The sequence below is a fragment of the Phyllopteryx taeniolatus genome, chromosome 20, assembly GCF_024500385.1.
Source record: "Phyllopteryx taeniolatus isolate TA_2022b chromosome 20, UOR_Ptae_1.2, whole genome shotgun sequence".
Taxonomy (NCBI): Eukaryota; Metazoa; Chordata; class Actinopteri; order Syngnathiformes; family Syngnathidae; genus Phyllopteryx; species Phyllopteryx taeniolatus.
This window is the reverse complement of record NC_084521.1, coordinates 15880873-15898265: the sequence shown is the minus strand read 5'-3', so window position 1 is coordinate 15898265 and position 17393 is coordinate 15880873. Positions and strand designations below refer to the sequence as shown.

The window sequence follows — 17393 nt, the reverse complement described above, 5'->3', positions numbered from 1 at the left end:
ACTGCAGCTATGAATCTACCTTAAATATACGAGCCATGCGAGGAGCACTTGATTTATCTAGTAGGTCGGTGCATGGGCTTAGTTCCTGATCTTAAATCAGTTCAATCAGGCCTCATACCTGCACAACTCAATGCTAGATGATGTAGTTTGTCTGGAAATCAACGCCTCTGTGTTTGAACATGTCCAAAAGTCCAAGATAAATGAAGCACACCACCGCCATTGAAAACCTTATTCAAATAGCCATGTTCGGTTCCCAGAGCCCCCATGGCACGAAGCATAATACATAATAATACTGAAAGTGTCTGCTCTCTCATAAAGAAGGAAAAAGGATTGTGGGGTCCAGGAAGGAAAATTAAAGAAAAGGCAAATGAAATTACAGACCTGGCTGACTGCACAAGTCAGGCATATCGTGTTTTATGACTTGCCAGAAAAATTCAACACCTGTGGATCACCGTAGCTATAATTGCACATGAACGCACCAGGATGGGGGCGGGGACGCACATTGCGGTTTGCGTCGAGCTGAAAATGTTGAGTGAGAGTTTGTGCGAGTAATGCGTGTCTGTGTGTATGCAAGTATGCCACCTCAGCAAAGGCTTTAACTGGGAGACACAAGAAAGATGAGAAAGTTTCCGGAACGCCTCTTGTTCACTTCTTCAGCACACCCAAGGAGAGACGGCCGCAGCCCACACAGCTCACTCGCCGACGCTTCATTTACCATTGTAATTACTCTGTTTATTTATCCTACCTGCGTTTGGTGGTAAAATTCAGCCAATTCATCAGATCAGGACAATTTGGACTGATGCTAGATTTGCTGTTTAATTAAATGAGGCAATCAGTTGAACATCAATCACTACCCATGTAACTGCTCTTTCTAAACTTGTTCCATCTTTTGATAAAATCAGCACAACGTAAAAAAAATAAAAAAAATACATACGACACTCTAGTTGCTGTAATTCCTGATTAATTAATTGTATGACAAATATCTAAAACAAAAAAAAAAATATCATGTGTTTTCATTGTTCTGAAAATTGATGGCGTAGCCTGAGACAAATAGAGGGTGTTCGCCCCAACTCATCAAGTTGAACGCAAACAGTTTGGAAGACTTAAACCGTAATTCCTGCAGACACACACATGCCAAAAATCCAAATTCTAAAGTCCAAAGTCGATGCATTTATCAGAGAGCTCTGGTTTAGGTGTCGCAATACTTACTTTTATTGAGACCATAAACTCCAATTAAAATCAGTGAGACACAAAATGTTCTCTTCCAATTAAAATATCAACGAAGCAATTAATGAATCCAGTCCTACGCCCATCCTGAGAGATTCGGGTACGGAGAGTACTGTACAATTAGCGATGACGCAAATTTTGGGGTCTGCCGCCGAACAAGATGACAACTCCCTTCCTTTTCCCCACTTCCTCCTCTTCTGTCTTGTGGAAGGCGACGCTTGAGCCAAATTGATTACACCACTCCATCTGCATCGCGACTGGCCTCCTCCTGTGTTTGCTGCCTGCGCCTACAGCAGAGTTAGTGTACAATTACACATAGTTTAATATATCTGCCTGTGAACCTTTAAATAAGCATCACGAGTCCACAAGGTGATTTGTCTTGCAGCCACATTACTCCATTGTACATCTTGATAGCCAGGGATCGCTCCTAGCTATGTTTAAGCATTAAATAGTGTATTATTATTTCACATAAATCACACTGAGATGTGAGGCGGGTATTCATAAATTTTACATCTCTCACAGACAGTATTTTAAGGCTTCTCTTTCTCGCTCTCCCTATCACGTTGAATTCAGTTGCATTTCTAGATAGTACATCAAATAAGGCCCAAGCAGGGTGGTAAATTCAAAACAACATGACATGCATTTTAGATTTAAGTTTGAGAGAGAGAGAGAGAAAAAAAGTTCGAGTTCTCAAACACATTCATCGTACAGCACTGTGCCCTTGAATAAGTTCTGTACACATGATCCAGCCAGACACTCGGAGAATTTGTGTCATTTTCGTAACACTAAAAATGGGAGAAATAAAGTCAAGTTGTAGTTAACTTGACTTTAAATTGCCCATCTGTGCTTGACGATGAAAGGGTAGAATTCAATTCAAAGGTGAGGCTTTACCCCCTGAACACCCCCCTTGTGTTTGTGCAATACGTCTAGTGAGGAAATGACTTCACTCAGGAAACTGGATGTCAGCTTTGTGCACGGGCAGGAGAGCCGCCAGTGATTCGGTCAGGCTGCCGACGCTTTCTTTTCTCAGCTCGCTCTTTGTTTGAGGGGGAAAAAAGGCCACTGAAAGTGACAAAGGAGGAAATTGGACTCATGGTTGTTTTGGTTACTCGAAGGACAACTTACACATTTGTTTCTGTTTTGCTTCTTTGGACCTGGCTTTCAGAGTGGCGTTGATTTACAAATCGCTGACTTGTGTGTTGCTTTGAAACGTTGAACTCTGTCAGGCTTCAATCAGAGGTGATGTAATGTCACAGGGAATGTAACAATGTCCATGGATGTAATGCAGCGAGATAGCAGCTTGGACTTTCTCTACAATGAACCAAATAAAGCAGTGGTGGCTAGTGGAGTTTTCGCAAGGACGGGTGCTCGATGGATTGGATGGATGTGTGTGTGTGTGTGTTTACATACACACACACACACACACACACACAGTGTGTATATATATATATACATACAGTGGGTACGGAAAGTGTTCAGACCCCCTTAAATCTTTCACTCTTTGTTATATTGCAGCCATTTGTTCAAATTATTTAAGTTCATTTTTTTCCCTCATTACTGTAAACACAGCACCCCATATTAACAGAAAAAAAAACATAATTGTTGAACTCTTTGCTGATTTATTAAAAAAGCAAAACTGAAATATCACACAGCCGTAAGTATTCAGACCCTTTGCTGTGACACTCATATATTGAACTCGGGTGCTGTCCATTTGTTCTGATCATCCTTAAAAAGATTCTACACCTTCATTGGAGTCCAGCTGTGTTTGATTATACTGATCGGACTTGATTAGGAAAGCCACACCCCTATCTATATAAGACCTGACAGCTCACAGTGCATGTCAGAGCAAATGAGAATCATGAGGTCAAAGGAACTGCCTGATGAGCTCACAGACATAATTGTGGCAAGGCCACAGATCTGGCCAAGATTTAAAAAAACAGTGGGAACACTGAGAAGTAATAATAAAAAAAAAAATGGCACTTTCATTTTACATGCCGTTTGTTCCGTTTGTTCATCCTTGACTGGTCATTTTCTGATCTTTCTCCGTCTTTAACTCAACTTACACACTGAGTTTATTTCTGTCTCCCCTGCTACGCTTTTCCTCGTCTCTGTCCGGGCTGCGCGCAATCAGTGATTACGGCCTGAGATGCAGATTTGATTGGCTGAAGGGGGTGGCTGAACTCGCATGGGACTCGATTGGTCAGTACGGTTCATCACGACTGTAAAACTTGTAATACACACACCCACACACACACACACACACACACACACACACAAACACACGTATATACAAAGTGGGTACGGAAAGTATTCAGACCCCCTTAAATTTGGGTTTAAGTCAGGGCTTTGGCTGGGCCATTCAAGAACAGTCCCGGAGTTGTTCTGAAGCCATCCATCCATCCATTTTCTTTACAGCTTATCCACTTATTCACTAGGGTCACAGGCTGCAGGAGCCTATCCCAGCTATGTTCGGGCGGGGGGCGGGGTACACTCTGAACCGGTCGCCAGCCAATCGCAGGACACATAAAAAACAAACAACCATTCGCACTCACATTCACACCTACGGGCAATTTAGAGTTGTCACTTAACCTACCATGCATGATTTTGGAATGTGGGAGGAAACCGGAGTGCCCGGAGAAAAGCCACCCAGGCACGGGGAGAACATGCAAACTCCACACAGGCGGGGCCGGGATTTGAACCTCAGTCCCCAGAACTGTGAGGCAGATGTGCTAACCAGTCGTACACCGTGCCAGCTGTTCTGAAGCCCCTTCTTTGTTAATTTAGCTGTGTGCTTCGGGTCATTGTCTTGTTGGAAGTGGAAGAACCATGAGCATGGCCGCGATGCGAGCGTTGGTGACGGTCCCTTCTCTGATGCGTTGGTTGTGAAGGAAGGTAACCGGATGGTGGTTTGTGTGAACGGTCACTTTTCGGCCTCCAATATCGTTGGGGAAATGCTTGATGGCCCAGACTGTGGAGAGCAGGGCTTTTTCACAGTCTGAATATTTAGGCTTGGGACCGCTTTGTCTCGGTCGTACATTTGGTAAAGACCGGCGCTAAGGTCTGAAAATCCTGCTTCGACGAAGAACTGCAAAACTGTAATAAAAACCATCAGGTCTTCAGGTCTTAAAAACTTCTTCACTACACATAGCCAGTGATTTCATGCCCACATTGCAACCGTAAACCTCAATTACACCTAATTTTCACTAATAAACCATGCCTCTAATTTTTTTTTGCACCTAATCACTGTATGCTTCAATGGCTGGGGGGGCTTCAGTGCAGCAACAAAGTAAAAACAAAAAAATGTATTTGTCAAAGTCATTGCAAATTGGAGTTTGACGAGACGCCAGGACAGTGAGTTGAGGATTGGGGAGCGTGAGGGGAAAAATGTCTTTGAACTAGTTTTTGCTTGCTGAAAATATTGCTCCTGGGTTCATGTTCCGTCTGAAGTGTTTCACGCCAGTTGGAATTTGGAAAGAAAGCACAGCGCCAAATGATTCATTGAAAAGATGGCACACATTCACAGGTATTCAGTTCATGTGACATCACCCTGTGTAAAATTGACAGCAGCCTGTTGATTGACGCTTTGGTTTTGAACATGGTCATCGCTTAGTTAAACGGTGTTGGCAATTACAGATACAAAGCATCACCTGTGTCATTTTTAAAGGCATTAATTAGTATACTTTTTAAAATCCACTTTCCTACAGACTGATCAGTTTTCATCAAGTTCTCCCTTCATTATTTGGAAGAACACGTTTTCGGACACTGACAAGTTTGGGCTGGCTGTATGTTTCTCCTTTTATGCACTTGCACCTTAGTCCACGAACTGAAAACTTCTCCTCTCAACCTGTCCATACGATAGAACGGATGGACGCACGCACGCACGCAGACACACACACAGGTAAATCAAGATGAGGCGATTATTATCGCAGCTATATTAAACATCATAATCCAGAAGTGCTCCCTTACAGCCTGTCATCCTGGATTTAAACGTGAATTCCATCAGAGAAGATAAAAACAAAAGAAATCACAATGAAACTATTCAAATCCATTTGTTAACTAGCACATCACCAGCTTTAAAGTAATTTTAATAACGGCATGCATTAAATGCTTTCTGACATGGCATAACAGTAATGGATATCCACATTGACATTGCTGCATTTTCACACATGCCTGTATGTCCATCCATCCATCCATCCATCCATCCATCCATCCATCCATTTTCTTCCGCTTATCCGAGGTCGGGTCACGGGGGCAGTAGCTTTAATAGGGAAGCCCATACTTCCCCGTCCCAGCCACTTCAACCAGGTCTTCCAGGGGGATCCCGAGGTGTTCCCAGGCCAGCCGGGAGACGTAGTCTCTCCAGCGTTTCCTGGGTCATACCCGGGGTCTCCTCCCGGTGGGACGTGCCCGGAACAGCTCACCAGGGAGGCGTCCAGCAGACATCCTAATCAAATGCCTGAGCCACCTCATCTGGTTCCTCTCAATCCAGAGGAGAGGCGGCTCTATTCTGAGCCCCTCCCCGCCCTTCTCATCCTATCTCTAAGGGAGACGCCTGGACACCCTGCAGAGAAAACTCATTTCGGCGCTTGTATCCGGGATCTTGTTCTTTCGGTGACGCCCCGCAGCTCGTGACCACAGGTGAGGGTAGGAATGTAGATTAAATTGAGAGCTTCGCCTCTCGGCTTAGCTCCTTCTTCACCACAACGGACCGATACCAAGTCCGCATCAGTGCAGACGCTGGACCGGTGCGCCTGTCAAGCTCCCGTACCATTCTTTCCTCACTCGTCAACAAGACCAAGATACTTGAACTCCTCCACTTGGGGCAGGATCTCATCCCCGACCCGGAGGGGGCACTCCACCCTTTCCTGACTGATTTTGGAGGGGCTAATTTTCATCCCAACCGCTTCACACTGGGCTGTGAATCGCTCCAGTGAGAGTTGGAGATCACGGCTAGATGGAGCCAACAGAACCACATCGTCTGCAAAAAGCAGAGATGCAATACTGAGGCCACCAAACCGGATCCCCTCTATGCCTCGGCCGCACCTAGAGATAAAAGTTAGGAACAGAATTGGCGACAAAGGGCAGCCTTGGCGGAGTCCAAGCCTCACTGGAAACGAATCCGACTTACAATGCAGACCAAACTCCGCACCGGTCGTACAAGGACCGAACAGCCCATATCAGTGGGTTCGGTATCCCATACTCCCGTAGCACCCCCTGAAGGACTCCACAAGGGACACGGTCGAATGCCTTCTCCAAGTCCACAAAACACATGTAGACTGGTTGGGCGAACTCCCATGCACCCTCGAGGACCCTACTGAGGGTGTAGACCTGGTCCACTGTTCCACGGCCAGGACAAAAACATTGCTCCTCCTTGACAATTGATACACGAATGCACAAGCCACAACTGTGATCATCAAAGCATCACAGTGAGAAATCTTTTCCTAAGAGGTGCAACATCTACCACAGGAGGTCAAATGGAAAATGTATGGGTAATAATAATAATAATAATAATAATAATGACAACAGGATGGCGGCACGGTGGGCACCTGGTGAGCACATCTGCCTCACAGTTCTGAGGACCCGGGTTCAAATTCGGCCTCGTCTTTGTGGAGTTTGCATGTGCCTGTGTGGGTTTTCTCCGGGTACTGCGGTTTCCTCCCACATCCCAAAAACATGCACGGTAGGTTAATCGAAGACTCTAAATTGCATGTATGTATGAACGTTTGTGTGAATAGGGTCGTTTGTTTATATGTGCCCTATGTTTGGCTGGCGATCAGTTCTGGGTGTACCACGCCTCTCGCCCAAAGATAGCTGGAATAGCCTAGCCTGGGACACAAGTGAGAATAAGCGGTATGGAAAATTGATGCATTGATGGATGGTGAATAATAATAATAATAATAATAATAATAATAACAATAATCCATCCAGCCATTTTGCATACCGCTTCTCCTCACTAGGGTCGCGGGCGTGCTGGAGCCTATCCCTGCTATCTTTGGGCGAGAGGCGGGGTACATCCTGAACTGGTCGCCAGCCAATCGCAGGGCACATATAAACAGACATCCATTCAGACTCACATTCACAGCTACGGTTAATTTAGAGTCATCAATTCACTTCCTGGCATGTTTTTGGGATGTGGGAGGAAACGGGAGTACCTGGAGAAAACCCACGCAGGCACGGGGAAAACAGGCGAGGCCGGATTTGAACTCAGATCCTCAGAACTGTGAGGCAGATGCAGCGTGTCACCTAAATAAAAATTGTACCTAAATAAATGTTTGAAAACAAACAGTTCTAAACGATTAAAAGCAAATGAATTGAACTCATTATGCAGTTTAAAAATGTAATTCCGTGATTGTTTCGCATACCCCTGGAGGGAGCCCGCATACTGTACCACTAGTGGAACTTGTACCACAGTTTGAGAACTACTGATTACAGTTCAGTATATGGTGCTGCTTTTGAGTAATAAATCAAGCAGTTCCAGCACTGTAGCTTGTCGCTATAGTTGGAGCCTCCCATTTAAAAAACAAAAAACAAATAATAATAATAATAAATAAATAAATACAATTATTTAATGCAAATCATTCAATTATGCATCTTTACTCAAGCGTTAGAAATGGTGCCTCATTACTAACAAATGGAAAAACCTATGTGTCACCTTAGTTTGTAAATGCTCTTCATTTACTGTAAGTGTGAAAAATGACGCGCATCCCATCGTTGTCTTCTCATGTTAAAGCAAAGCAGTTGCATGTCTGTTGTGGCAACGTCTGGGTGCGTCCAAATTCCACTCTTTTGAAGTGAACTTGTCATGGGAGATTTGCATCACTGGAGCTAGGCACAATCAATGACTCAAGGTTAATTGTTTGCGGTGCACCACTTGAAACATCCCGAGACGCGGTGTTACTGGATGAACGCTCACCTACGCACACCTGCGCAAATGCGCTGTAAAAGTGGGAAAGCCTATATAGTCACATTCCTCCGTGGCTATAAAAGCACAAGCACAAACACACACACACTTGGTCTTATCATCACGTGCAGGAACATGTAAATGTCAAATCACAGATTAAATTGCACTCACGTACATTTTCAAATGGATGAAATAACCCTGTCCAAATGCAATACACTTTTCCCCCAAAATAACACTCAAATAGTATGGATGTCTCAAAAACAGACTGCAGCCAAAACATTAAGCTGTTTTCTCTTCTGTTATCTCCAGCTTCCTATTTGCCCTTTGGTTAAACATTCCCTTGGCATGCATGATCTCATTTAACTTTGAATTCCTCTTTTTTTTTTTTTTTTTTTTTTTCCAGGAACGAAATCCTCAATGGTTCCAATTTCCAGTCCAATCCCCAATTTTCAACCCCAATGACAGACAACACACGCCGGAATGGGTGTTTAGCTTAGGAAGGCAATTGGTAAGTGATGATTTTAAATGCTGTTTAAGATAAATCAGAGAGTGTGGAGCAGATAAGAGCCTCGCTTGGGTCGAGTGCAGGAAGCTTGGAGATACTGGCTTGCATGTGCGCTAACATTACTGTAGCTGCAAAAGACTTGTGTGCTTTGTATTATTGAGCCTGAGTGGGATGACCAGAACTTAGACAGACAGAGTTTTCTGTCAATTTCAGTTACAGTACATACAAATGACATTTTTGCTTGATAATGAATGCTTGAAAGTGCATTATATTACAGTTAAGGCAACAAAAATATTTTTGGCTGATTGTTTTACAAGAGAAAATCTCTCTCTTTATATGACCGATCCGATCACAAGGTGGAGCAATGTGTCTATTTAAATGTCTTGTTCATTTACTGTATATACTTGTGTACTGTATGCTGAATATCGTCTGCCAGGAGCGATCTTCAATTTTACTTAACAGCTCAAAAAATTATTCATTTACAAGAAATAATGTACCTTTGTTCCTCTATTTATGCCAGTGAGGCATAGTGACAGACAAAACAAATAAATGCTCTTCTATAAAATGGCAGAAAGTACATACAGTAATGACTGTGTATCTACTTTTTGTGACATTTTTGTTTGTTGCCGTGTCGTGAGATTTTCCAATTGTAAAATATGTGCCTGCGCTCCATAAAGGTTGGAAATCACTGCTCTAGTCAGGTCATGTATTCTAATCAGTCAGGTCAAACCAACATTACAACATGACAGATATAATGGGTGCTAGTGTACGGTCATTTAATTACTTTATTGAATTTAAATGACTTCACACACATCGAAAACTTTAGAGCATGATTCGACAGAACACCGGCATGTTTACGTACAACCGTTAGCGCTAGCACTAGCTTGCTAGGCTACATAACGTTTTGTTTCCTGCTTGCGAGCCGTATCATATTAAAAGTATGTGAACATACTAGGCTTTAGATCAGATCGGTGAAAAGTCCAATATATATATATATATATAATATATATAATACTTTAAGATTATTTTATTAAACAGGCAAGTTTATGGGGCTCTCAATATTTACTTTATGCATTCCAGATTAGTCTCTTGTGCATGCAAGGAACATGTCCATCACCAAATACAGCAGCTCATTGTGAAGCTTTTCAGTGTTTTGTGTAATCCCTTCTTCTCAAGAGAATGAAGCGAAAGGATTGGGAAAATCTGTTTTATTCAAATTTTGAGTAGGAGAGAACCTGGGAATTCTTTCTCACTTCCTCTCTCCGCAACTCTGTCATGAAACAGAGCACACATTTCCATATCAATCGGATTAGTTCCAAGACCAGGGAAGTAGGAGTAATGTAAGTAACCGTACAAATTTAAATATAGGACATCAAACATATTGTTTGGCATTCGTTTATTTTCGAAGCAGCCATGGCTCTTTGTGTCTCTCAGTGAAGATGAAACAAAAATGCATTTTTTAAAAAAAAACTTTCCCTGTTTTATTCCAATTTCATTTTGCAAAGTGGCGAGTGTCCCTGCGTTTCGACATGTAGACCAGGCATCCTGTGGTTCTGGTGCATCATGCATACGACATTGTTTAGCCAAAGTAACTGCGCCACATGGTAAACTATGGTAAATAGTAAATGGACTGCACTTATATAGCGCTATAACCATCAGAGTGTCCAAAGCGCTTTACAAATCCTCACATTCACCCACTCACACACACACACACACACGGGCGACTGCAGCCATGCAAGGCGCTGCCAGGCCCACTGGGAGCAAATTAGGGTTCAGTGTCTTGCCCAAGGACACTTCGACATGCGGACAGTCGGAGCCGTTATTTGAACCGATGACCCTTCGGTCACCGGACAAACCGCTCTACTGACTGAGCCGCAGCAAATGTTTTTTACATTTTTACATTATTTATTTATTTTTTTTAATTTCTTTGTACAGCGCATTTCATACCCAAGGTAACTCAATGTGCTTTACATGATTAAAAGAAACACCATATAAACATGTAAAACAAAGAGAAAAATGTTTCTTTTTTTTTTTAAGCAAACAGAAAAGAGTCAGAGGTTAAGGCTTGATAAAGTCAGGCCCTCTGTTTTATTTTTTAAAATTGTTTTTGCACTTTGCACACACCTAGTGCACTACCATACACACATATTTTCAACATTAAAAGGATTTCCCCTCAAAATATTGTGAAATGTCCCTGGGTCACTTGTGTGTTGTTATTTTTGTTATTAATAGTAGTCATATTCTCATTTCTCTTCTTGTAAGGTGACTGACGGTGAGGGGTTTACTTGCCTGACTTCTTTCCAGGCCGTGGGTTCAACTTCCGCTCAGCGCCAGTGTGAATGGTCGTCTGTGTTTGTACAGTTTGTGATTGGCAACTGGTCCACCATGGAGTCTTTCCGACTTTGGCCCAAAGTCAGCCGGGACCCTCGACAGAATAAGCAGTTTTGAAAATTGAGTATTACTGGTGTATTTGATATAGATTGTTTTATATAATTAATATATATTGTAATTTTATGTTAGGTTTGTCTCTCTTTTCCAAGAGAGAGCTTCAGTCAAAAAAAAAAAAAAACAACCATCGGGATTATTCAGCAGTCTGAGGGAGACCAGACAGTAGCTTTGTCTGGATAAAGAGATGGAGAGATGGATGCCTTCCTGCCTCTCCACAAGCCTTTTTGACTTATCCCGTCTCTGTTTAATTGAAAAAGCAGCTAGGTTGTGTTGTCTTGGGATTTGTCTCTTTACATTGCAGTTTCCAAACAGGAAAACCAATAGTGGGAATACACCCCTGAATGTAATTAATTTTGTGGGGACAGGGGGTATAGGGAGACTATTATTGCAGGAGGAAGAATTCTAATCAGTTACAGATTCCTTCCTGTTTGCCTAGCGTGACCGTGGCCAATTACCAGTGAACTCAGTGTTACAGTTTCACTTCCTGTGCTACCCAAAGACTGGACTGAGTCTGGTGCTAGAGAGCCTGGCAGGATGGAGGAAGAAAAGGAAGACAATACACGATAGCTGAAGGAGTGACTGTAAAAAGTAAACAAAATGGTTGAAAACGGGTAGGAAAAAAGTCAAAGGTGCACGGACAAGAGGACATGTGGAGTATGTCATTTGTCCAGCCAATAAAGAAAATTGCATGTGGTTTACAAAGGAAATGAAAGGATTCCGGACTTGACTTCACTTGCCGGTTGAGCTGCAGAACAAGGGACCGAACTCAAAGTCACAAATGCAATAAAGGCTAACTCAATCATCGCGGCGACGTTAGCGAAAGACACCATTTGGCATTGCCGGGTTCCGCTTAATCAAAATAAACAACGGAATGACAATCGCGAAGACGTTCCCTGAATTTGCATAAGTCCTTTTTTTTCCAAGCGCATAGAAGTAACTCAATATGTCATGGTACTTCCTGGAACATTCTCCATGGTTATTAAGACTGATATTGCTCGTGCTGAAGGCTTATCAAGCCAGTTGTATATTCAATTTTTTTTTCAAAGTCATGTTTGTCAGACGCTTGTATCTATTTTTCTTTGGCTATTTCCACATTAAATTTGGTGATAGGAAATGACAACTTTGCCCCATATATTACAGATAACAGTCCCAAATAACCTAAATAAATGTTTTTTTAAAAATGCCAAATGACGACTCTTCGCTCCCAGTTTCTCGTCGCTCATTCTCTTTGACCTCCCCAGAGGGGATTATCCCAATAGTTTCCCCCCGTAATAGTTTTTGGGAATATTACTCCCCGGCCTGGAGGTTTCCCATTATTCACTTTCACTTTTGAGATCATTGTTTAGTTGTAGAATTAGAGGAGAGGTGTAGACTGGGAACATGTAACGGGACATTAATTCATTCATTGTAGCGACATTGCAAACATAAATCAAGATGTTTGGGTCAAAGTTTCAGTGCAGCGTTGCGTAGCTGCAAATGTGGGAAATTGTATTGATCGCCAAGATTTATTATTGCCAGTACACAAACAAATGTACTCAGTAAATTGTAATTATTGACCCGATTACCTCTGCACATACAATGTACAATGGACACAGTGCAAGAAAATGTAAATTTCAGGGAAAACACAATCAGCATAAATGTATTCACACATGCAATTTGGAAGCCATGGATGATCCAACGAATACAAATAATGACTTGGGCATCTGCTATACTCTCACAACCTAAATATGTTACTTTCACAATTTGGAAACATCAATGCATCTATCTTTATGGGTCTGGAAAAAGCTCAATGTTATTGCTATTTTTATGAACAATAGCATTGGAACACTGTGAAGAAAGTTTCTGGTTCATCACCTCTTTTCAGCTACAACAACCTAAAACTCCCATGGGATGACTTTCACAGACTATTCCCCCTTGGTAAAATGACTTAATATTCTGAGAGATAAAAAGGGGTCTTGGCTAAATCCTAAATCATTTGAATTGATTAAGAGGCGTGATCTAAGACTTTAGTGTACCTTCAGGGACAGAAACTGCCCTTTCTGCCCTACTTTAGTTCTCACAGGGTCTACATGAACAACACAAAACATATGGCAGGCTCCATTCTATCCGGTGTGTACCGGAGGGTCCAAGTTGCTAAACGAATCTTGGTAAAACGGGATCCTACACTTGCGGCCGCCTCTTCTACTTCTGCTGCCTGGTATCGTTTCACAAACACAAAGTATTCCTGGAAGAATTGATTCTGTTAGCCAGTACATTGATCACACACATTGCCCGAGGACAGAAGATGGCTTTACAAGCAATAAGATGGGAGACAATTATATTATTTTAGTGAAATAAGACCGAGTACATGCAGTGAGTGCCAATAGTCCAGGCGAGGAGGGCTGGGGTGATGTTTCCGGGGAGGTTGAGACAGCCGGCTCCCTCTGAGGCTGCCTCTGTGTGTTTGTGCTCCATCCTCAAGTGGCACTGTAATCCACTAAACTTTCCTCCACCCGCTTCTCTCAATGCAATCAGGATGCACAGGCTCACCCGTGATTGCGTTCATTTGTAAAAGCATCCAAGACGAAATTGAACCCCAAGGCTGATAAGCTATAAAGATGCTGATCAGATCGCGACGAAGGAGTCCATACTTGAGGGCACGAGGTGTCAGGGCTGGAGCCAAAAGAGCAATGACTCTGTGTGCCTCACTCGGAGCCAGGCGGTCACCGCAGAATACCAACAAGGGAAGAGCAAAAGACAACAAAGTGGAGTTAGATTTTTCATCTCCCTGCATTAGAGGAGGATGGCAGATTAGAAGTTGCTCATGGTAAATTTCACAAGGTGTCTCAAGACAAGACAAGGCGAAGGCTTAAACACTTGTCACTTTGAAATCAATGAGTGATTTGACTGTGGTAATAGTCTATGAACATGGGATTTAATTACAACTTGTTATTTTTGAAATATTTCTTTCTCTCGGGATCTTCTGAACTACTGTTTTGATGCCAGTGTTGTAGATTTGGGCCATACAAAGTAGACAAGGGACTTTTTTATTGTCAATTCTTCAATATGCGTAACACATACAGAAGATTGAAATGATGGTACAAATAGACAACATCAATAGTAACATCAATATAAAAACTAAATAAACTATAGTATAAAACGTATTCATTGAATGTGCAAATATCAAAGGTCAGGTGACGTGTGCAACGTAGTCAAGGTCAGAGAACCAAGGCAAATTAGACATTTTATGAAGTACACCCCAATTCTGCAAAAGTGGCTGCTGCGACCCTGAGTCTGGTGTGCGTGTGTGTGTGATTGTGTGTGCATCGAGATGTTTGCGGGGCGTCAGAGTTCAGAGGTCAGGTGGGCAGAGGACAGAAGAGGAAGCGGGGGCAGAGCTGGCAGAGAGTTCAGATTCCTGACAGCCTGATGAATAAAACTGTCTTTGAGTCGGCTAGTCCTGGACCTCGGACTCCTGAAGAGGCTGTGTGATGGATGGGTGGCTTCCCCCGCTATGCGGAGGGCTTTGTGGGTGAGGCGGGTGCTGTAAATGTCCTGCAGGGAGGGAAGAGAGGTTCCGATGATCTTCTCAGCTGCCCTCAAAGTGAGCAAAGAAGTCATTCAGCTCATTTAACAGGGAGGTGGAGCTGTCGCAGTTCTGTGGTGAGGGTTTATATTCCGTAATGGTCTGAATACCCATCGCTACAGACTCCTGGTGTCACTGCTGTCACTGAAGCGATGGGCGATCTTCCTGGAGTACTCCTCCTTGGCCTCCCTGATGTCACGGGACAGATTGGCCCTGGCTGTCCACAGGCCCTCCTCAACCACAGACCTAAAAGCCGCGTTGCGGAAGTTCAGTAGTCTGGAGACCTCCCCAGACAGCCATGGCTTCTGATTGGCACGGACAGTGATGGATTTAGTGGTGGTGACATCATCCATGCACTAGTTGATGTAGGCAATAACAGGCTCTGTGTACTCCTGAAGGTCTGTGATGGAGTTGGAGGTGGCAGGCTCTTTGAACATGGTCCAGTCTGTGGTGGCAAAAGTCTTTAAGTGCCTCAAGGGACCCTTCTGGCCACACTTTGTACCTGTTTCCTAAGTGGTTGGGAGACTTTAACCAGTGGTCTGAAAAAAGTGCTTCAAATTAACGTACAAACAGCTTTTACAGACGACCCCTCACCGCATTAGTGCGTTAAATCGAGGTTCCGCATTTTGTTTTGAATGGATACAGTTTGCTGGACCTTTTTTTTTGTATTTCTTGAAAATATTGTTGTATATTTTGATCTCCCAATTTCTCTATGAATACTCAGAATATTTTAACAGGAACCTTATTTGGGTACCTCCGCACCATCGTGCGAATGAGTTGCATAAGTAAATGAACAAACACCACGGCATTCAAATGTAACAACCTTGGTGAAAGCCCAAGAGTGATCATAGTCAGTGACTCCAAGTTCTTCAACGAGTAAAAATGATTTACTGGAGAGTAAGCCACCGAGGCCAAATCCATTCTGTTCTTTTATTTTATTCTTCACCATTGAATGTGTTGTCTGCTTTACTGTCGTTTCTCACAGCCATGATGCCAAATAACAGCGATATTCCGATCAACACTCATAGGTTGCTGTGCTAAAATGCAAAATGAAAAGATAAGACAGATGGAGAGAAAGGAGAGGATCTCAGGATGTTATCCCCTCGCCATCCTTGTGGCCCTGGTGCGTTAAATGTCAAAGAGCAGTCAGCGGGAGAGACTGATTCCAGGAGGCGATGTGAATGGGACGATTGAAGACATCCTGTGATTGACAGCGCTTCCTTTTCTGCTCTGCCCTCAGGGTGATTGACAATGTGGTTCATCTCACATTTTGTGACTGAGCTAATCCAGTAAATTCCTACCAGACGCAGTGGCAACTCAGCAGAGACTTGCCACTCCTTTCCAAGGTGGAGTTTTTTATTTCATCTCCTCTTCTGCAAAATAAATGTTTTTGCATCTGCACTGCTGATAACAAACGGGGGGTGGGGTGGGGTGGACTAGGGGGCGGGGGGGGGGGGGGGGGGGCAATATAATTAATTGTGAGTATATAATTAAAAGAATTTTGAAAAGTGCTAGTTTTCTATGAATTAAAATGTAGACTAATTACATGTGGGAATTAACCTGCTGTTGTGCTCGTGATTAACATTGTCATAGGTTACTGTCTCAATATGCTGCAGGTTGCAAATGGGATCGCCTCAATTGAACGATTGATCTCCTGCCAAATTCTGTAATTAATTGACTCAACAGTGACAGCCAACTATCTCAAACGTCCCCCCCATATGCCTACAAGGTGAGAAGCTCATCCTCTCGACCTTGCACCTGTATTTTGAGACGAGAATATCCCAGACATTACATCCACTGCAGCTGTGTTATCAAAGAGAAATCTACACGCACACAGATGCGAAGAAGAGAAAATGGGAACGCTGAAGACATCCTTTCCTCCCCGAGTGTCTGTTTTGCTCGAGTATTGCAGCTGCTGGAGGCTCACTGCAATGTGTATGGAAGTTTAACACACGTGCCCCACATCAACGATGCTGCCGTGTATTGAGTGTGAGAAGTGTTTGACACTTTCATTAATCATTATTCCTAAATGATCACTCTGTGAGGCTATGCATTTAAGCGTGATTAATTGCCAAGCGAACCCAATCACGCGATGAATTACCTGCCTAACCTTTTGCAGGGAAACCCAGTGTGGTTAACTGTGTCAGGGAAAATTAAGAGGTCACAATAATGAGAATCAATCACAGCCTCCATTTAAAAACACTCATGGTAATTGGCAAGTGTATTCAGAGACCTTAGCAAAAACTATTTAAAGCCACAGTCAGGAATCATTTTTAGGGCTCCCACTACAGTTATGAAGTGGAATTCTGAAGCCACTCTGGTCAATCTAAATCCACACCACTGAATGACAATTTGCCATCAAACCAGGCAAGGTAAAGTTAGTTAAATATTTGACATACATTGTGTCACTGTCTAATGAAAAGCAAGCATCTTCAAATATTTAACCAAAAACACCAACAGATATCGCACAATTGTGTTTTGGCTACAACAACAAAAACAACATTTGGAGATACTGTCCATGCTTGCTTTATGACTTATAAAGACACTCTGCATTAGAGTGCTGAATCGTTTACATTGTTCATGAGTTTGTATAACAAATAATAAAACGCCTACTTGTGGATGTTTGTTGACTTTACAATGTCAAACGACTAGCATGGTGAAGCACAGATAAGCTAGTTATTCCTGTGTATCTAGAGTATTGTTGAGCCATCGATAGTCATCATATAAAATGGTAACGCCTACACTTG

General features: G+C 42.9%; 1 long non-coding RNA gene across 1 annotated transcript in view; it reads left to right on the top strand.

Annotated features, from left to right (window-relative positions):
• The window catches only part of LOC133470253 (uncharacterized), a 90405-nt gene that overhangs the window by 8176 nt on the left and 64836 nt on the right, over positions 1-17393 (top strand). The window contains exon 2 of the long non-coding RNA XR_009785931.1: positions 8532-8636. This is a non-coding gene — a long non-coding RNA (uncharacterized LOC133470253). The remainder of the gene's footprint in view (positions 1-8531; positions 8637-17393) is intronic.